The sequence below is a fragment of the Panthera tigris genome, chromosome X (assembly GCF_018350195.1).
Source record: "Panthera tigris isolate Pti1 chromosome X, P.tigris_Pti1_mat1.1, whole genome shotgun sequence".
Taxonomy (NCBI): Eukaryota; Metazoa; Chordata; class Mammalia; order Carnivora; family Felidae; genus Panthera; species Panthera tigris.
The window spans coordinates 37,140,117-37,152,467 of NC_056677.1; the positions used below are offsets into that span (position 1 = coordinate 37,140,117).

Below are 12,351 nucleotides of genomic sequence, written 5' to 3' on the forward strand. Positions count from 1 at the left end.
GACAAAGAACATCATTTCACAATGATAAAGGATCACTTTATCAAGAGTATGTAAAAAATCAAAAATATGTATGCACCTAATAACAGAGTCTCAAAATACATGAAACAAAACTGATAGAATGTCAAGAAGAACTAGATAAATCCACCCATACACTAAACAATTTCAATATCCCCTCCCAATAATTGATAGACCAAGTATACAGAAAATCACTAAGGATAGAAACAAAAAGCCTAACAGTAATGCTAACCAAAATGACCAAATTGATGTTTATACAGAACATGCCACCCAAAGACAATAGTTTTTGTCAAGGACACATGGAACATTTACCAAGGTGAGCATATGATGGGCCCTAAAATAGTTGTCTCAATAAATTTAAAGTGTTCATACCTACAAAGTACATTCTCTGACTACAATGGAATTAAATTAGAAATTAATAATAGGAAAATTTCCAGAAAATCCCTAAATATTAGGAAAGTAGTCCACTTCTAAAATACTCATGGGTCAAAAAAGAAATAAAAAGAGAAATTAAAAAGTATTTTAAACCAAATAAAAATGAAAGCACAACTTTTTGTGGGATGTCACTAAATAATATTTAGAGAAAATTTATGGCACTAAACACCTATATTAGAAAAGGAGAAAGGTCTCAAATCAATGGCATCAGTTTCAACCTTAAGAAACTAGTAAGAATGCTCACTTCGGCAGCACATATACTAAAATTGGAACGATACAGAGATATGCATGGTCCCCTGGGCAAGGATGGCACACAAATTCGTGAATCCTTCTGTATTTTTAGAGTATTACGCTAAGTGAAATACATCAGGGAAAGACACATACCATATGATTTCACTCATATGTGGAATTTATGAAACGGAACAAATGAACATGGGTGGGGGGAAGAGGAAAACCAAGACAACTATAGAGAACAAACTGATGGGCCTGGAATCAGTATTTTTTTATGTTTCCAGATGATTCCAATGTGTAGCCACGTTAGAGAACCATCGAATGACTTCAGTCTCCTAGCTGTCCCTTCAATGTTCCATGTTGGTTCTCAGCTCCAAGTGGTCTTCATGCCTTCACTACGTGATGAAATGCTACCTTCATCTCTAAATACTATCCATCATCCAAAGTACATTTTAAGTCCTGCCTCACCTACATATCTTTCCCTAACCAGTTTATCCTTCAGGATATTTTCCTTCTTTCTACATCATCTTTATTAGCAAGGCATCCTCCACACCTCCCTTAGTAATCTATAGTGAAACTTTTTAAAAATTTTCTTTCCAGGGGCACCTGGGTGGCTCAGTCAGTTAAGCGTCCAACTCTAGATTTTGGCTCAGGTCATGATCTCACAGTTTGTGGGTTTGAGCCCAGCATCAGGCTCTATGCTGACAGTGCGGTGCCTGCTTGGGATTCTCTCTTCTCTCCCTCTCTCTGCCCCTCCCCAGCTCGCTCTCTCTGTCTCTCTCTCTCTCTCAAAGTAGATAAATAAACAAACGTAAAAAAAAATTTCTTTCCGTAGTTAATTGCTTTTCTCTTTCCACCCACCCTTGAGCTCCTGGGTTTTAATTTACACATGTTCTTAACGTGAAGGGGTTCTTCCCCTGAAAATTATGTTTGTTCTATTTTGAAAAAGTTCAGTGTGGCAAACAGATTTTAAGGTGACTCTAATAATCTCTATCTTCTTGTGTTCATGTCCTTATATAATCCTCTCCTTTGGAATGTGTGTAAAACCTATCACTTGCTTCTGATCAATAAAATATGACAAATGTGATGGATGTCATCCCAATGTTTATGTTACATTATATAAGACTCCATCTTGCTAGTGGTCTCTTTCTTTTTCTGTCTCTCTCTCTCTCTTCATTGCTGGCTTTGAAGAAGCAAGATTCTATTAATCCTACAGCCCCAAGAAAATGAATTCTTCTGGTAGCCTGAGGGAGCTAGGAATCAAATTATTCCCCACTCAAACCTCTGATTCCTGGCTGATCCTTTGATTTCAGCCTTGTGATACCCTAAACAGAGGACCAAAGTAAGCAATATCCTAACTTCCGACCTACAGAAACAGATAACAACTGAATCTTGTTTTAAGTTGCTAATTTCATGGTAATTTGTTACTCAGTGATAGAAAACTAATACATATTGTGATACAAAAAGTAGGCTTTGCAACTTAGCAGTAGATAGACTCTGGAAGAATCTGGAGGAACATTATACAGAAAGCCTAAATTGCCTTGAGCAGACTGCTAGACTGCTAGTAGATTTTTCCAGTAGAAATCTGGAACTGGAGGATGCTGTTGGTGAGGGCTCAGATGAAGTAAGGAATATGTTTTAGGAAACGAAAAGGAGAATCTTTGTTATGTAGGGGCTGAAGGCTCAGAAAAATGATTTCCTATTGTTATATGCAAAGCACAACTTACAAGTGGTGAACTGGATTATCTAACTAAGGAGATCCACCAGTGAAGTGTTAAAGGTATTGCCTAGTTTCTTCTTGGTGCTTGGAGTAAAATGTGAGAGGAGAGAAATAAATTGAGGGAAGAACAAAAAAGAAAGAGGACTTGATGATCTTGGAAACCCAGTCTTTTCAGATGGCAAAAAAAGATGCTAATGTTAAGACAGCTTCATCTAGAGAAAATGTTGAAGAGTGGAACCGTACAAGCTCTTGCTAGAACATCAGAAAGGTAAAAAAGTCAGAGTGTTCAGTCATACAAAGGATTGTTTCAAGAAATGGAGGGAGGATCATAGATCCTCTCAATCAAACTGGAGGCTTTCTCAAAAGCTTCTATGCCCTCTCAACAAGAGGTCCAAATAGAGAAGGGATTGTTTGGAAAAAATCTGTGGGTGTGGCTTTTGTCTACTGGAGTAAACCCCTTTGAAATCCATGGAACACCCACAAAGTTCCTGAGAAAATTGTTTCATAATAAACACTGCCAGCTTGAACTGAAAAGGAAAAAGAGAGTACAAAATGGAGAGGTTGTTGGATCCCCAAAATCACACTGGCAGGAAGCAGGCTGATAAAACTAATAAGCTGAAAACACATGCTAGCTTTCATGAAAAAGGAAGGACAATGACCACAGAACCAAGAGCCCACAGGGTGGAGCTGAGCCATGAAGAATGATTCCCAGACTGAAATCTAATCAAGTAACTTGCATTATTTACCTGGCTGGATTTCAATATGGCTGTGGACCATTGACTGACTGCTTTTTACTTTCCATTTTGTCTTTTTTTTTTTTTTTTTTTTTTTTTTTTTTTTTTTAGAGGGTAGGGAGAGGGGTAGAGGGAGGGAGAGAGAGAATCCACACTGAGCATGGAGCCTGACACAGGGTTCGGTACCACAACTCTGGGATCATGACCTGAGCCCAAATCAAGAGTCGGATGCTCAACTGACTGAGCCACCCAGGTGCCCCCATTTTGTCCCTTTTTGAACTTCAACGTCTACAGCTGTTGTGCTGTGCCTTCTCACCATTGTACGTTGGATATGCTGAGAGCAGGTAATGTGTCTCTTTAGTTTCACAGATCTGCAGATGGAAAGCAATTGTAGCTCCAGGGCTGTGCTTAAGTCATGACACCCAAGAGCCTCCTCTATACTTGGACCTGATTTAAATTAGGAGATTTTGGACTTTGGGCTGATGCTTTAATGCCATGAGATTTTTGGGAAACTTTGGACATGGGTAAATGTATTTTCCATGTGAGAGAGACATGAATAATCACTGGGGGGCAGAGGGAAGACCATAGAAGACTTTAACATGGCTCTTAAGATCCTCACCTCCCTCTGTTCACACCCTTGTATAATTCTCTATCCTCTGCTTGTGTGTGGGTGAAACCTCTGACTTATTTCTAAACCAATAGAATGTGTCAAGGTGATAGGTTGTCACTCCCATGATTGTGTGATGTTATATTAAACTCCATTTAGCCAGAAGTTTCTCTCTCCACTACTGACTTTGAAGAAGCAAGCTTCCATGAACCCTATAGCCACAAGGAAATGAAGTCTGGCAACAATGCAAGGGAACTTGGTGGAAAATCCTTCTCCAGTCAAGCCTCTGATGGGAACCCAGTCCTGGCCAATACCTTAATTGCAAGTTTGTGAGAGACTAAAGCAGAGGACCCTGTTAAATCATGCCCAGACTTGTGACCCACAGAAACTGTGAGATAATGAATGTGTGTTGTTTTAAGTTAGTAAATTTGTGGTCATTTGTCATGCAGAAATGGAAAACGAATACAGTCAGACTTTCCACTACTGTATTTTAGTCACCATTCCTACTCAGGTAAACCACAGGGAAATTATGAGATATTTGCCTTCTATTTTCGAACTTTGCTTGTAGTCTCTTTATCATGCACACCCTTGCATGTTTGGACATTGGGAGTTGAAGCTACATTTCCTGACCCTTAGAGCAGTGGTTCTCAAATTTTAGCATGCATCTAAATCACTCAGAAAGCTTACAAAAACACAGTATTGGGCCCCACCCCTGGAGTTTCTAATTCAGTGCATCTTGCGTGGGGCTCAAGAATCTGCATGTGTAATAAGTTCCCTGGCTGCTGGACCAGGACCAATATTTTGAGAACTTCTACAGACTGTCTCTACTACAGTTCCTCTTTCTATGGCCTCCATGATATACATTTTTTGCAGTTTGCTCTGACCCCTTTTCTCATGATGATTGATATCGTAAGCTGCTGGAATTTCCAGATTCTGGCTGGCAGTTGCTATGGCAACACACACAGGGTTGCCCTGTGCTTGGGGCCCTGAGTGAGGACGGCACCAGATGAATCACTGGCATAAGTGACTTACAAGAGGCATGGATGTTTCTCTCGAGTCGTCCATTTCCTTCTGTGACCTCATTCCTGGTTTCTTCCCTTTTCTGGTAATGTGTTTTTTGAGTTTCGCTCAAGATTCTTCTCTATATGTGGTAATAACAAAACCTTAGATGTATGCGGTCTCCACATTTATAAGACAATATCTTTTGCAGCACAAAACTAAATTGTATCAACATCACAACCCTATGAGACATGCTGTGTAGGCCTTATTATTCCCATTAACAGATAATGAATAGAAGGCTCAAAAACCCTCAGGTAACTAAGATTGTTAGTTAGATTGTGTCTTGTCGGTCACGCCAGACAGAAAGTGACAGAGGCAAGTCTGGAATCCAGAACTCCTGATTTCTCCATTAGCCCTGGGATTGCCCAGGGACCTGGCAGAAACCAGAGTACGGTCAAAAGGATAACTAGAGACAGCTTACCAGAGAGAACTAACAAGCGATGGTGAGGTACCCCAGGATGAGAACGTAGCCTGGAGGGTCAAGGGGACAGAGTGGTTAAATAACCTTAAGGGAGAGCTATAGTACCAGCGGGTATCTAACAGGAGCTGTGGCCTTCGGGGAGGAATGCAGATCAATGCAGATCGGGTCAAGCCACGGGTCAGCAGGAAGGGGGCTGGGACAATAAACAGCCAACTTCTCTTCCCAGCATACGAGGGAGGCTTAGGGTGAGGCAGAGACATTTTTCGTTGTTGCTGTCCCATTAGGAGGCCGTTGCAGATTTCTGAACAGGGAGCAATACCTGAAAATGGGGTATTAAGAGAACTGGCCTGACAGTGGGATACAGGGCAGATGGGAGGGAGGAGACGCTGGAGGGACAGAGATGAGTTAAAAGGATGGTTTACAACTTAGAGCAGCTTCCATTTCTGGCCACACTGCAGTGGCCCTGAACAGAACAGGGAAGGAAAGACACAACAGAGTTGTACGGAGGGAGGAGGGGCACTCCTCCATCCCCAGGACACGTTTGTTTAAAAGAATTATCCTCAGGGTGCCTGGTGGCTCAGTCGGTTAAGGGTCTGACTTCGGATCAGGTCACCATCTCGCAGTCTGCGAGTTCAAGCCCCCTGTTGGGCTCTGTGCTGTCGGAGCCCGCTTCAGATCCTCTGTCCCCTTCTCTCTCTGCCCCTCCCCAGCTCACTCTCTCTGTCTCTCTCAAATGAACTTAAGGAAATGAAAATAAAAGAATTATCCTCAAATACTTGGAGTTTGAAGTCCTTCACAGGCTTTAAGTGGGGTATGACTGGCCTTTTGGTTTTTGTTTGGGTTCCTGAAAAGCAAACTCAGGGAGATAAGGATTTGAGTCTTAGTAGGTATTATCACCTACTACCACCACACATCTCAGGAGCATCCCGTTCGAGAGGCAAAGGACCTGGAACATTTGTATACCGACTCCTGAGTATCATTGGTTGAGAGTTGCTCTTGGGGAGTGTTAATTCCTGACACATCCAGCCAGCCACGTGCACAGGCAGAGTGACCATCCGTGGCTTGGGACATGGCCTCCTGACCCGGAGATGTGGATGTTGGCAGTTGGAAGTCATTTTGAGTGCAGTGAACTGGGTGTGGGCGGGGCATCGACAACACCTGCTACATTGTCATTTGCAGGATGGTGCTCATCAGCTCTGTGGTCTCAACCCACTTAATACAGTGCCCTAAGCTGTTATTTCCAAACAATTCTACTCGATCACGTACAAAATCAAGCCAGCATGGTGGTTTTGAAGGTTATAGCATTGTTGAACAAATACCATACCGGGCAGTGGAATGTGTAGTTAAATGCAGGAGGTAAATTTTGATAATTTTTTAAGGTTCTGGGGAAGGGAGTGGGAAAGATATATTGCCAAACTGCTGGGGGAATCAGCGCAACTAACATATCAGTTGGAAGTTAACCAGTGATTTGTACCCAGGACTCTGAGCCGTCAATCCAAAAGCAAAAAAGGAACACGATCTGCAAGGAAAGTAGCCAGAAAGCACTCACCCTGTTTTGCATAGTATGTCTGTTTATTGCTCTGACCTGGCTGCAAAAGACACCTAATAGCTCTTACTTCACCGAAAAACAAAAGCTTCAAAGCGGTGTCATTTTCCATCAAGTTTTGAGAACAGCCAATTGTCCCATGACTTACACTTCACTGAGTTTGTATCTCTCGATTCAGCCAGGACATCTGCCCTGCTCTATATCAGAGCACTCAGCATGATCTTGAATCCACACAGACACAAGTTTTGAAAAAATGAGGCAGAGGGAAGCATTTTCTGTGCCACACTGTGCTGAATTATTTACTCCCAGGCTGGGATTCAGAGAGCTAGCTCTTCCTCAGCCTTGAATTTTACCGCAATACAAAGAAAGAAAATAAGTAAATAAGGAGAGAGAGGAAATAAATCCCTTGGAGACCTACCGGCATATGAAGTATCTTTTGAAATGGAGCCTGATGCCGAAACAATTGTGTCATTTCGGAGTGCGGTACTAATATGCTCACAACTATGGCTAAATGCTGGAGCAAAGCACAATTTGGAAGCAATAGATTTGTGGTCGTTTGTTTAAGCAGGAAAAAAAAAGAACCTAAAATTTGCATGCATTTATTTAATTAAGCATCTCAACATTTAGAAATTGACTCCAAAATAATGCCTTTAAGCATTGTGGGCAAAATAATAAGTGCAGGTAATGGAAATGAGGACGTCTCCATTTCCTCTGAGAAAAGGGTGAGGAAAAGGGATACGATACACATTGGGTGGTATTCACGTGTCCGTAAAAGAAAACAATCTGCCTCTTTCCAGGGTATGTATCATGGAGAGGGATCACGAACATTCCCAATGTATTCTGAAGGGGCTGTAACCACGTAGTCACATAAATAGACGGTAACTTTATTTTTTGTCTCCTCCTGCTCCCTTACATTTATTCAGAAGGATAATTCCTTCCCAGCCCCTAGACAAAATACTGGGGAGCCCCATTTCTTTTCTGGAGTGCTTAGGTAATACAAATTCTTATGGTTACTTTAAGTCCAAAACACATTCTCTTTTTAGTAATTAGCAGTAACCAAAATTTCCAGGTCCGTGTGGTGATGAAAATTTTGAACATGACCGGATGCTGGTAGGAAGCCTGGAGCAGGGGGTAAGGTGGGGGAGAGACATGATCAGCTTTTTATCTGGAGAAGAAATAGTGCTTCTTCATTTTCTTTCCCCGGCTGTTCTCCCGGTCCTTCACGCCCCCTGCACGGGTATGGGAAGAGGGAGAAGTATATAGCTGGGGGTGGGGGTACACGGGCCTTTTGCAACTGCGATGTCTCCCCCCACCAAATGCTTGGAGGTTCTCTTGCCCCAGGTGATGGACTCTCTCCTGTCTCATCTCTTTGCTTCTCTCTCTCTCCCTCCCTCTCTCTCTCTCTCTCTCTCTCTTTTCTCAAACACACACACACACACACACACACACACACACACACACACGTCCAAATCTGTTTCACGGTAAACACTTATGCATCCTTTTCTCCAATAGATTCCAGAACTGTTGGCCCTTGGTCCACCCAATGCAGCTACTAGACTAGAGCAGTTAGTCTATCCATTCCAGGTACGAAGTGGATGTTAATCTACTGTGTCTCCCCTTGAACGATGGGCAACACATATTACCCTGCCAAATGGTTTCTGGAAAGCCCCTCTCTCGTGATCTGAGGTAAAGAAGGAAGTATTTCCTGGCCTTCTCAACAGAACTTTCTCAAATAAATCATGTCTAAAAAAATCTCCCTCTCAACTCTAACCCTCGACCCTTTCTCCCCATGTTGTGAGTGAGTCACAAAACTCCTAATTGTGGGTTTTCGCCATTTCTTTCTGCAAATCCTGTAGGAAAGTTTATCTCACATGTCATTTTGGTATCTGGTATCTATTAGTGTCTCAGCAGAAATTTCTATTTTAACATCCAATTATAAAGTAAAAAGTGTGAGGAGGCTACTTTTTTTTGCCCTCAGCCAAAACTTGGAAGTGCTCACAAACTCAGCAGTAAGGAACCCTTGGCTGGTACTTTTGGATTTGCAGCAGACCTCAGAATTACTTTTAATGGAAAGCTAGTATGTCGACTGCATTTACTGGGAAACCACTGTGGGTCCCCAAGATAGCTATGATGTGTAAAATGTCATTTCTCTCCCCCCCCCCACACACACACCCTAGAAGGAGAACTAGAGATATAGAAACATGAAGTGGTTTTCCTGGGGACAGTAATGAGTTGTTAGAACTTCAGAAAGAACTCTATTATTGTGTGATCAACCAACTGACTAAGCCTGTTAACAAACATATGACAGAATTCAATTTAATAATTTCTTTCTGTCCCATAGGCTTAGATTGATCTGAAGGATAAGACTGCATGTGATCCAAGATCAGAAGAGTCAAGGAAAGTCTTTTCTGTAAAAGCCTTCAGGAGCCAGAAGTAGTACCAAAGCTGGAGGGCAGGAGATCATTGGATTAATCATATGGGCAGACAGAACTTCAGAAGAATAAATGCACTAGAGACAAGAAGAACTTGAAGTTGAAGCTAAGTTCCCCCACCTTGGGGGATTCTTTCACACTCCTAGCTCAAACATGAATCACCCTCATGAAGAAGAGATATACCTTGGAAATGACCATAACTCATCTCTCTCAGCACAGCTCAGAAGTCTACTGGGGAGGGCACTGGTCTAGCTTTCTGCTCCCTTACTTGTATCCATCTTGCTCCAGATAAACCCTCCTATGCCAAAAGCCACACACACACACACACACACACACACACACACAATGGCAGAGAATGGCTGCTGCTCATCAAAGCTTTTTTCTTATCTCCCTGAGTACACAGCTAGATCACATTTTTCAGCCTCTCTTGAGGTTAGTTGTGGTCACGTGACTAAGGCTTAGCCACCAGAATGAACCGGGAACTCTTGTGTTCCACTTTCATATCTGGCCCATAAAAACCTCCCACATGCCACCCTCCATGTTGTTTCTGATGCTACTGACTTGATGCAAATGAGCCCAACAAGCTCGGAAGCTACACGCTGAAGATCGAAGAAGCCCGGCTCCCCGAATTGCTACTTGGAAGATTGCTGCCCACCAGTTGGACCACCCACTTTGGACTGCACATGAGAAAGAAAGAAATTTCTGTTGTGTCTGAAGCATTATATACATTTGGATTTGTATGTTGCAGCATCTAAGGTTACCTTAAGCAGTACAGACACCAAGAAACATTGTTGGATTAATACACATGTCAGCTTGGGTTTCAGCTGAGAAGTTCAGAATAAATATTGTAAATGTGACTTTGAGCTCCTTTATAGCAGAGTCCATATTCTAGCTATCTTTGTGTCCTCCTTAAAAAATAGTTCTTGAGGGAGTATCACATAGAGTAAGAATTGAGTCGTCATTTGTTTAAAATGTGCAAATGTTCAAACCTTAAACAGATGTATTGGCTGTGAAAATATTGAAGAGCTCATGCTAGGGCCAAATAAGGGTATATTGAGTAAATGAGTGAATTAATAAATAAATGGTATCGTTTGGTGAAAATAAGTCCCACCTGAGGAGTTGTAGAAATTTGCTCATCTGGAAAATGAAGACTATAATATCTTACCCTTATTATCAAATCAGAAAATATACTTCCAGGCCTTTAATTGCTAAATTGGTAAGTGGTAGACACGTGTAAGCTCTCTGTATAATTTGGATAAGTTACTTTGTGTGTTGGTAAGTTGGCAATATGTCCATGTTAGGTTTGAAGCTCGAAGAAGGTGAATCAGGTGCAAAGCACTTTGGAACATCTTGAGAAAAAATTTTTAAAAAGTTGTATGAGTGCCCTCAAGACTTCAGACTTCTCAAAGTTCCTAGTCTCTTGTGATTTTTGGGCAATGTAATACCCACCATTCACCACTGGACTCAAGAGAACAGCTTTCCATCAACGGTGCTCTGCAATCACGAGCAGACATACGCCTTCTGTATCTCCCTAGGGAGTACCTGCCACTTCTTAGGTTCCTGCTTGGTGATCACAGTCAGAAAAGAATTAAGCAACACTGCTGTGCCAAATACCAAGGAAGTTCATTCAGCCGTATTACGTGATTGAAATGTCAGAATGTTTAAACACTTCCAGCCACATGAAAATACATTTGGACACGTTTGGAACAAAGCTGGCAGAGAACAACCGCGGGAAATGTTCCTATAAAATAGAGATGATCCGGCGATTGAGAGAATGCTTCTGTGTTGACTTTTGGCCACAGAAGCCTGGGAGTGGGGATTGGGCAAAAGTGGCTGCCCAGTATGCCAATGGGTAATGACAACCCCTCACCAGCTAAAGTGGGAGGTATATGTCAGAGGCTGCCATGGCTGCACTCATCCCTGCAAGAATGTCTCTTGTATTGGCTGGGCAAACGACCATCACCAGGGGTCAAGAGATTTCCTGTGAGTTCAATGTAAGGTCACCCCTCCTTGAGTCTCTAGTCCTCCACCAGAAAGAGGAAGCCCACATGCTAGGGGCAAGGTTTCCTTTACGCAGGCTTCATCCTCCACCCATAGAAGTCAAGCAGTGGCTCCCCAATTCTATACATCCCCATCACTCCTCTCAAGCTGCCTGACACTTACTAGCACAGTCTGCTTCAGAACAACATGTTCTGTGTCAGTCACTGGAAGACATCTAGGGTTCCCAGCCATCCCCTATCACCTGGCTTCTAGTCTCCTTATGGTTTAAACACTGCCTTTTCTGCAACCATCTCCCCTCCCACAGACCCATCTCCTGAAAGAACTGGAACTTTCTGCCAAGCATCTATCAATCATCAGCCAAATGCCTCATATCCCCTTACACTTCTTTGACTATTCCCTTCACCTTTTTACTCTAAGTGAAACTTACCTTTCCTCAGATGCCTCCTCAAACAGTAGCCGTTCCGTCTCCCAGACCCTTCATCTTCACTGGGTCTAGATGTGAGGTAGTGTCTTCTTTCCTCCTTATTATCTCTTCCAGATCATCCATCACTCCTCCCTAAAACTACACAGTTTGGATGACCTCCATATTGCTAAATCCAGTAGTGCGTTCTACATTTGCATTTTACTTGCTAGATCAGCAGCATTTTACTGAATTGACGACTCTTCCTGTTGAGACACTTCCTTCACGTGGCTTCCAGGACACCATACTCTCCTGCTTGCTTCCTACCTATTGGTTGCTTCTTTTCCATCCCTTGCTACTTCCTTCTCATCCCACCGACCTTTAAATGAAGCCACAGGACTTCATCTTTGAATGTCGTTTTTCTGGATACACTCACTATCTTGATGATCTCATTCAATCTCCTAGATTTCTATACTCCCTATAGGTTCATGACCCCCTAAATTTTATCTCCATCTCAGACCTTCTCCTGCACTTCAGATGCATACACCCAAGGGCCTTCCTGACATCTCCATCTGGATGTTAATAGGCATTTCATGTGCAAATTGAACAAACTCCTGGTCTTCTTCTCCGAACCTCTTCCTCTTGAAGTCTCCCTAGCACCACTAGAAGAGTAAATGATAATTCTAATCTTCCAGTCGTTCAGGCCAGAAACCTTGAAGGCATCCTTGACTCCTCTCATCCTCACACTGT

General features: G+C 42.5%; 1 non-coding gene and 1 pseudogene across 1 annotated transcript; both read left to right on the forward strand.

Annotated features, from left to right (window-relative positions):
• Window positions 1-686: 686 nt before the first annotated feature.
• On the forward strand, window positions 687-791 carry LOC122235580. Its single transcript, XR_006213632.1, has one exon. It is a non-coding gene; the product is annotated as a U6 spliceosomal RNA (small nuclear RNA).
• Window positions 792-4,781: 3,990 nt separating this feature from the next.
• LOC102964532 overlaps window positions 4,782-12,351 on the forward strand; it is a 31,847-nt pseudogene continuing 24,277 nt past the window's right edge.